The sequence below is a fragment of the Clytia hemisphaerica genome, unplaced genomic scaffold (assembly GCF_902728285.1).
Source record: "Clytia hemisphaerica strain Z4C2 unplaced genomic scaffold, Clytia hemisphaerica genome assembly, whole genome shotgun sequence".
NCBI classification, from domain to species: Eukaryota; Metazoa; Cnidaria; class Hydrozoa; order Leptothecata; family Clytiidae; genus Clytia; species Clytia hemisphaerica.
Window position 1 is genome coordinate 104,882 of NW_027103434.1, and position 9,946 is coordinate 114,827.

The window sequence follows — 9,946 nt, forward strand, 5'->3', positions numbered from 1 at the left end:
ACTATTTTCTATGTTTTCTATGTTTTCTAACTTACTGAATGACTTACCGACAGATCGCCACCGGTGGGATTCGAACCCACTAAATGCAAAGTTCCGATGATTTGAAACCTAATGCTTTATCCACTGCGCCACGGATGCATACCGAGAGAGTGTTTCTGACGGCTATTTATATTGTACAAACTGCAGACCAGACTATATTTAGAGAAAATCACAAAAGAGTGCTTGTTTCGAGCTCCAACCCTAACCCTAACTGATAATAACCAAATTCCTAGCCAATCTGATACGTAACCACACCCAAACCACACCCATACCCAACCTTACAAGGTCGCCTGCAGGTCCTGACACTATTCCCGCATGCCGGATCCGAAAAATGGATACATGTCTTTCGCTTTTACGAAGAAGCCTTCACCAAAACAAACGACACCGAAACAAACACCATCAAAAGTAATTTGCTTCCTCGTCGATCTTGGTCCTGTCTGAAAAGACTGTACCATACTGCCATAAGATCCAGATGTGGCTTTTGTCAGATTTTGCAGATTGAATGAAGGTTTCAGGTTCAAGTTTATTGATACTTATTTTCTTTTATTTGAGTGTTATTAAAGGTCCTTTTATTTTGCCTTTGTAGCTCATAACCAGACGGTGTCAATCGAACGAATCGAACGCCGAATCAATTGAACGCAATTGAACGCAATCGAATAACTGCAATTCGATTGTCGAACGCAATCGAATCGCAATCGAATATTACCCAGGATTTACTGTTCGATTGCTTCGATTACGTTCGATTGTATTCGATTACGTTCGATTGATTCAATTGTGTATTAGATTTTATTCGCTTTGGTATGGTACTTAAGCACTCGGCCGCCCACGCTAAAAAGCTCTAACAGAGTGATCCATTTTGATTTAATCGCAATCAAACTCATCGAACATAATCGTAATCGAACATTAATCCAATGTAATTGACAATCAATCAAACCAATCGAACATAGTCAACTATTAATCGAACATTACTTGAACGCAATCGAACACAATCGAATATTACCCAGGAATCGGCCGTTCGATTAAGATTCGATTACGTTCGACAATCGAATCGCAATTATTCGATCGCGTTCGATTACGTTCGATTGGTTCGATTGCGATTTTTGTTCGAAGTTGTTCGATTGACACCGTCTGGTCATAATAGTCAGATTCAGATAGGTAATTGGAGAACGCTACGCCATTGGCATTGGCTAATGATTGCGCACGGATCATGGAATGGCTAGCTACAGCCTATTGAATACCCTGAGATCGGTTAACTTGCATCAGTTGAGGCTAACATGCATACCCCTCAAATGAATGACCAATCAAAGCAATTTCAAAACAAATTAACTACGCAGCTCCACTCGGACTCGCAGTTCTACTTCACCATTTTTGTTTTGATTTAACTTTGTACCGTGAAAAGGGTAACTTGCATCAGTGGAGGCTACAGGCGCCGCGGCAGCGGTAGGGCCGGTCGGGCCATGGCCCGACCACTTTTTTTCAGAGTAAAGAATTTTTTTTGAAGTAAAAAATTAATTTTTCAAATGTTTTGAAAAGTCAGTTAGAAAAATAAATTGAACTACGACGTTCGCGCCTAAATCTAATCTAATTGTTTATAGTTCTCTTTTTGTTTGTATTTCTCTTTTCTTTTTTTCCATTTTTTTGCTTTCTTGCAATATAAAAACATTATTACCTTGCGCATGATATTCAAGCGCTTTATGAGCTTTTGAGTTTGAAAAAGCAAAAGTGATATAACGAGAAAGATGAGAGATAAGATAGATAAGAGAAGAAGAAAGTAAAGTTGGTCGAATAAAATGAGTAAAAAGAGAAAGCTGACCGATTTTTTTGTAAGTTCAAAAACCTCAAAAGGTGATTCAGAGCCTCGTTTAGAGCAACAAACAAAACCAAATTCCAGCACAAGTAACGTCGAAAGTGTGCAAGATGCACAATTTTGTCCTGTGATTGATGGAGACAAACCATTCCATCCACCTGAAACGTTTCCTTTTCCAAAGAGGACATTTGGATCGCGAAGTCGAAACTTCCAAGCCCATTGGACTAACGAATATAAATGGATACATTATGATCAAAAGTAAGTAATTTATGTATAGTATATATACTATTTTTGAATGAAGTTAATGAGTTTTATTTCAAAACTAATATAGTTTCACGCCGTGGAGACGATCATCAGTTGAAAATAAAATTAAAAAAAAACTATAGTTCGTTTTGAATGTTTACGAAGAACAATGTACTGGCTTCTTTTGACAACAATTGACGTCAGTCTTTCGAATCGTGTTGTTTTAGCGTGAACTTGTTCACGTGGCGGCATTTCGAAATCAGTTCGTTTCTGGAGTTCAACAGCTTGTCAGGCTGGTTGAATGTTGCAATTTCAAACTTTTCACTGAGACAAAGTGAACATTTTACCGAGGCACGGTTGAAGGGCGGACAACGACGGATTGTTTTCCAAGTAATCTTTGGGTGTCGGTTTTTACTGCTTCCGCTTACCACGTTGTTACACCAAAGTGTGCTGATGTAGGTGAGCTACTCGACAACCAATTGAATGACAAAAGGAAAATCGAACGGAAATATCTCTTGGATGTTATCAGATGCCTTCGTTACCTCGGGAGACAAGGTATTGCTTTACAAGGACATAACGGTAATGATAACTTTACACAGCTTCTCCTTCTTTTTGGAAGTAAAGATAACAACATAACTGATCATATCAACGGGAAAATTGGTCACAAATACAATCATCACGATGTTCAAAACGAACTCTTGAATTTGATGGGTTCTGAAGTTTTAAGAAAAAGGTTAGATGTCGTTCGAGACCGTCGATTCTTTTCCATGATTGCAGATGAGGGCACCGATGTAAGTAATTTGGAGCAACTCTCGTTTTGTGTGAGATCGGTAGATGAGGCGTTAAATGTCAATGAGGATTTCTTAGGCTTTTATGAGATTGATAACATTAAGAGTGAAACTATTGTGAACGCTATAAGAGACATTTTGATAAGGTGCTCCCTAACACTCTCAGATTGTAGAGGGCAGACATATGATGGAGCAAGTAATATGATGGGAAAACGTTCGGGAGTTGCCACAGTTTTTGTGAAAGAACAGCCGAAGGCCCTACAAATCAACTGTTTAGGCCATTCCCTAAGCCTTTCCGTCAAGTCATTGACAGCTGAATGCTCCATTCTTAGAGATACCATGGGAACAGCTGGAGAAATTTGCGTACTGGTCAAATATTCACCAAAGCGGGAAAAATTACTTGGTAGAATTAATGAAAACATCGAGGGAGATTCCGATGATTTAAACAAACAGGCAAGTAAACTCGATAAACTGAGTGCCACAAGATGGACAGTCAAAGCCAATTGTTTTAAAAAGATCATTGAGAATTACGACCCACTAATGGATTTGTGGAAGCAAAGCTTAAAAGAAAAGCCAGATGCTGAAACCAAGGCTAGGATAATTGGTTGTAAAAAGCAGATGGAATCTTTCAATTTCTTCTTTGGTCCGAATTTAGGTCATAAGCTTTACAATCACACAGACAAGCTATCGCAAACCTTGCAGAAGGAGAAACTGTCTGCCATTAATGGGAAGGAAATCGCCGAAGATACCGTCAAAACGTTGATGGAAATGAGAAACGACCGCGATTTTGATCTTTTCTTCGAGTTAGTCACCAAATCAGCCAATACTATCAAATTCATATCGGCTCCAACAGCACCAAGGAAACGCAAACGGCCAAAGTATGATATACTCCAGTATTTGGAAGGCTACGAAAGAGAGTCAGAAAAATCGGAGCCATATTATCCAGAAACACCGCAAGCTTATTACAAGCAGATATTCTTCGAGGCCCTCGATGTTCTCGCCAGTTCTATCAAAGAAAGGTTTGCCCAGCCAGCTTTCAAAATTTTATCAGATGTTGAGCAGCTCATTTTGAAATCCATCAAAAAACAACCAGTAGATGAGGAGATCAAATTAGTAAATGAAAAATTTGCCGGCGACTTCAACAAGGATTCTCTTCCCTCCGAATTGGAAATGTTGCCCGTCCTTTTCAAAGGAGAGGATACCATCAATTTTAACGATATTGTGCGTGTTGTCAAATCATTGTCATTGGGTAGACGCAGGATGATCGAAAATGTTGTCATCATTATCCGATTGGTATTGACAATGGGAGCAACCTCAGCTACCCCGGAAAGATCATTTTCCTCGATGCGCCGACTGAAGACATGGCTTCGATCAACCATGAAGCAGAAGAGATTCAATTCCTTGGCTATAATGAGCGAACACAAAGAAACATTAGACTCACTATCACTGATTGATATTGCCAATGAGTTTGTTAGAGTTCAACCTGAGCGACTGAATATTTTCGGCAAATTTACAGAAAACGATTTGTAAACTTTCAGATATTTCATCCATCTTGACTAATCATTGTATGAATATATTTTATATACATTATCATTTAAGGCTCTACAAAACACAGTCTAACATTAATAAATTTGCTGACTAAATTTCTCTTTTGGAACAAATTTTATGGACTTATGAAGATATCTTCTTCAAGAAAAGGGGCTGTTTTAGCCAATCTAGAGGAGTGAAATTCGCAAAATTTTCTAGCCCGTCGGCGCCAACCATGGTGGCGCCTCCTTAGACACTATATTACGTGGCCCGACCACTTAAAATGTCGAGCCGCGGCGCCTGGGCTAACATGAGGACCCTGCCGACGCACCGGACTGTCCGGTGTATTTGTCCGGTGGTAAACAGTATCCTTTCGCTACACCGGACGCAATAAGTCCGGTGTCAGTCCGGTGTTGCATACAGGGAATTTTGGACGCCGGACATTTATGAAACAAAAATTACGAAGCATCGGACTAATCATGTCCGGTGTTTTGATTGTCCGGTGGCAAAAAAATCCTTCTCCGACACCGGACATCCAACTTCCTTAAGTCCGGTGTAAGGATTGTCCGGTGGTAAAAAAAATTCTCATTTTACGCCGGACTTTCGTGTGTCCGGTGTTTGTTAAGTCCGGTGCGTCGGCAGGGTCCTCTAACATGCATATACCCCAATTCACAGACCAACTAGAGCAGTATTACTTCTCTTCAAAGTGTTGACATGGAAACATTATGACAAAATTACTTGACAATAGAAAAACGTACCTTTGATCAGAATCACTTTTCTTTTCCCACGACAACATGTCACAAGCTTCGAAGAGCGTGATTGTAAATGTCTTTTGCCTGCTCTCCCCGCACACTCTCCCCCGTTTTCGCCACTTTTTAAAAAAAATGTAAAAATGGGGTGGTTTCCATAAGGTTGCGTACTTACTTTTTTTTGCCGCCCCTGTCTCTGAAGGGTGGTGAATATTTTACCGAGTGGATGGGGAAACCAGGCTCACATCTATCAGCCAATCATATTTTGGACTAATGACGTAATCGCGACTTTATTCTTTTGAAAATTCTAAATAACAAAGATGTCAGATTATGAAGCGTGTAAAAGTGAGGTCATTTGGGAAACGCAATTCATGGTAATTATAATTATCTTTCCTCAATTAATTACATGTTTTCTTAAATTTGATTTTCATATTACAAGGTGAGAAAACCATGACCAGACAAGTCTGTGAATTGGGGTATATGCATGTTAGCCTCCACTGATGCAAGTTACCCTTTTTCACGGTATTTTAATGACCAGCCAGGTTAATAGTTTGAGGGCTATGCAAGTTTCCCTCCATTGATGCAAATTACCTGACTTCACGGTAATCACTGCATGGGTGTTTGCAACAAGCAAAAAATGGAAACATTTTTGTATAAATCAGTTTTGAATAAATTTTGAATGTTCAATGAAGGAACGTTCAATGAAGGTGATCCTAAGTTATCATAGAACACAGATAAATAAAAATATTATCGTGTACTTACATTCCAATATGAAAAACGATGCACATTGTGGAGGTACTTTTCAAGTAATTTCCAAACATTTCGCTATCATCCACAAGGTCTATTTGAAAATCTTTTTTATGAAACGCTTGGAATCATCGTAAACAAAGCCATTCTATTTGACTTTTACCAAAACCCTGTTCATTTGTTCTGAAAATTCAAGAAAACTAATCTTCGAATGTGTTTAGGGAGTCTATTTACAGTGGTTTAGAGAAAAAAATATTTTCTTCATCCTTAATCAGCAGACTACAGATTACAGATCACACAATTTCCTATAAATTGCAATTTTAAACACCTATGAGATTAAAGAAACCTTAATATTATTGTTTTCTTAGCAGCGAAACATGATTATTGAAAGAATAATGAACCCCCGTCCCAGAGTAGTACTGAGAATCTTGGCGCTGAAATATTGATCCAATCAGGGCGCCTTTATTGCGAGCGAAAAAGAAAAATACAGCATTGCAGTGCAATGTGTGCAATATCAAAAGTAAATGGTAATTTCACTGGATTCTTTTGCGAAATTAAAGATGGCAGACAAGGAAATGTGTTGATTTCCCTTTTTGCAGGTTTGTTATTTCACTTTGAAACAGCTGTGGCTCGATAGACTCTTAACTGATTGCTAGGCAGAGAAAATAAGTTTCAGTCAGCGATTCCAACCTTCCTATTATTCCTACTCTATTCCTACTACTCCTATTATATCTCGAAAGAAGGATGTCGACATGAGCATTTTCGATTTCTTTGCCCAAAAATTTAACACTTCTACAAAGATTTTGTATTAGATGGTTTGAAATGAAAAAAGATAATAGTTAAAAGCTTTTCTATGTTGAAAAATAACTATTCAACAATGTTCAACTCAAAATTATAGTCCTTGGCTGATACTTCATATATTATTCAGAAAATGAAGTCAAAATCGCTACCTTTTTCCCATGTCGCCATTGCCGACATCTGGCAAATAGGTCGAACCTTCTTTTTTTTCCCATGGCAAATAGGTCGAACTTTTTTTTTCCCGTGGCAAATAGGTCGAACCTTAAAAAATACGAACGGCAGTTAAAGGGTTAAACCAAATCCTTTTTTAAAAATAGAACTTACACAAATGTTGCTAGCAAACTGTCTACCTTAGTCTATCAGCTTATTGCCTGCCGGCTGTAATTGATGGATTGCCAGACTCAACAGAGGTGCCGTGGTATAGTGGTAGTCGACCTTGGCTTCTGTGCAGGAGGCCAGGGTTCGATTCCCACTCACGGCAGTTCACTTGGCAAGTGAACGTTCCTTCGCCCGGGTCAACCCATGCCATGTGAGGGGAATTGGGTAGTCAGTTCAAGGTGCTGACGGGACGCTATCATTAGTAAGCGTCTATAGTTACGAGAATAGGCCTCTAAAGCCTCCTGTAACTCAACCAAATAGAAATAGAAAAAAAAAACAAACAAGTGTGTTACCAGCAAGATGCCGATAGTTTTTCTGGTATCAAGCTGGAAGAATTTTATGTCCTTAAACATATTTGCTGCGCGAGTATTTTTGGCGAGTATTTTTGGCGAGTAACTCACCAACAGAATCGCGGGTAAATAAAACAGTGTGGTTGGATGATAAAAAATCATACTAGGTCATAAATTTTAAGGTGGAGGGAATTCAGATGTTTCTCGATGGCTGCTGGATGTAATCTCAGATTTAATAATGATATCAAACATAATTATGCATGACATCACTTTCATGATTAGGACAATTTGTTTTGATTTAAATTTGTATTTTAATGACCAGCCAGGTCATTCAATTGAGGGCTATCCACTGATGCAAGTTACTCAACTTCACAGTACCTAAAGACAAGATAATTTATCACGTTTTTATTGGCTGAGGGAAAGTAATGCCTGTGGAGTAATTTGCTATTCAATAGGGGGGGGGGCGTATGGGGTTTCTGATTTCCGAAATTCCGAGCATTTTTGACCTGATTTCCGATATTCCGCAAAAATATTTCACCAATTCCGATACCGATTTTTTTTCTGTAGATAATTTTCACTTAAAAAAAAACTTGAATAAAAAAAGGAAGAAACTGTGGGAAAAGAATATTTTTGGCACATACAGTACAACTATTACACCCTGCAGACACCGCACACTGCAAAGAGGTGGTACAACACAGAGACCGGAGGACACAAATTTTAGTTTAACCCCCTACCTCAAAAAAGGAAGTTTCTAAAAGATAATGCGAGCGAAGCGAGCGCGGAAAATTTTCCTTGACTTTTGCTTTAAAATCCGCCCTTTTTCCCTAAAGAAAGTGTTGAGAAGGGTAGTTTTCCCTGACTTAGAATGGAAAGAGAATATTCTTTCTTGACCAAAAACGTCAATTTTTTCGTGTTGTAGTAAAATAATTATTTCAAAAATAACCCGGCCAGCTTTACAATAGTCAAAGTGTGTTGACTTTAAAAAAAATAAAAAATAGAGATTCAAAGATTGACTGAAAACCATTAAATTCAAGGCATTCTGGAAAAAAAGCTCCCTGACTTTTCCCTGACTTTTGAGAAATTTTACGAAAATTCCCTGACTTTTCCAGGTTTTCCCTGACTTTTTTCAAAAAACAAACCATTTTCCAGGTTTTCCCTGACCGCTGGGAACCCTATTATAGAACTGGATTTTCATCGTTCCGAATGATAGGTGATGATTTGACTCTCAGTAAAATATTAGCGCCTTATTATAAAATTGTTGACCTTCTCACAAAGCCCTCGAGGCATCGTGCCATTTATCGTACCAGCTTTGGTCCGTTTTGAAAAAGCTTCAATTTTTCACTGCTTACAAAAGGTCTGCGAATGAAATAAGATTGTGTTGTGGAGCAATCTATACCTATACCCATCATATGTGCGCGCAAACGCCGCTAGGATCTAGCGCGCGCTTGTGCTTGACGTCATTGATTCAGAAAGCGTCTTTTGTGGATAGAAATTAGTGAGGTTAAGTCCCAAATTGGTAAAATCACGACCATGAAAATTAAACAGGCTAATGAGTTTCAACCAATCAAATTTCGTATTTTTTCGTCCGTCATCGTGATTATCCTGGTATGCTTAACCTCAGTATTATTTCCGAAGCACACAATCGGATACCGAGAAACCGAAACTAAAGCTCTTCAGACCATATTTCCGCAGTAAAAAAAGTCATTTTTCCGAAACCGAAGTCTTTTTGGATTCCGAAATACCGAAGTGTTTTGACGTGATTACCGAAATTCCGCACAAAAACAAGCCCATTTCTGCAATACCGAAATCTCGTACGCCCCCCACTTCATTAGGCTGCCGCGTTCTCCAAAACAACTATTGGTGCAGACTTTCGCCGACAATTTTTCATTAAATTTTGAGGGACATAATTTTGAGGATGACTCTATCTTGAATTAATATTTTCACGGTTTGTGCTATTTTTGTTATTTTACTGCCAAACTATGCATGTTGTTGGTTGTGAATTGCGTATTATTAGTGCTTTTTGCTTTGATGGTGGTAAACATATTAAAAGTGGTCTTTTGACATTTTTTGGAATCTAATTTTGAACTAAATCCGCAAAATCAGCAAAATTTAATCCCTGGGAAAATTAATCCCATTAAGGTAGTAAAAAAGCTGTTTAATCCACTCTTCAGTTTTGCCAGTATCATTGTTTTTGTAGCTGTTGAAGCTAAAAATGACAACTCTTGTTCTTACAAAAAGCCTCTTAATTTTTTAAATCAACATGAGCCATTTGTTTAATTTATTTAATTAATTCCATTTCCTATTGATTTTCTTTAAAAAAGCTGAAAATTGGAGCATTTCCACTCATTTACCACTGTTCTTGCCTGTAATGTTTACTCTCTACCAAACCCATCCTTGTTTTCATATTGAATTACCTGGCTTGAGTATTGCGCAATCAATATTTGGAAAGGTGTATTTTAACAGTTGCTATCCCAAATCGATGTTGAAAGTCTTTTTTTCAAATACAAAATTGTAAAGGGACTCAGTGAAGTTTAGAAATAATTGCCCTTTTGCATTACCACTTATTCAATGTAGCAATCA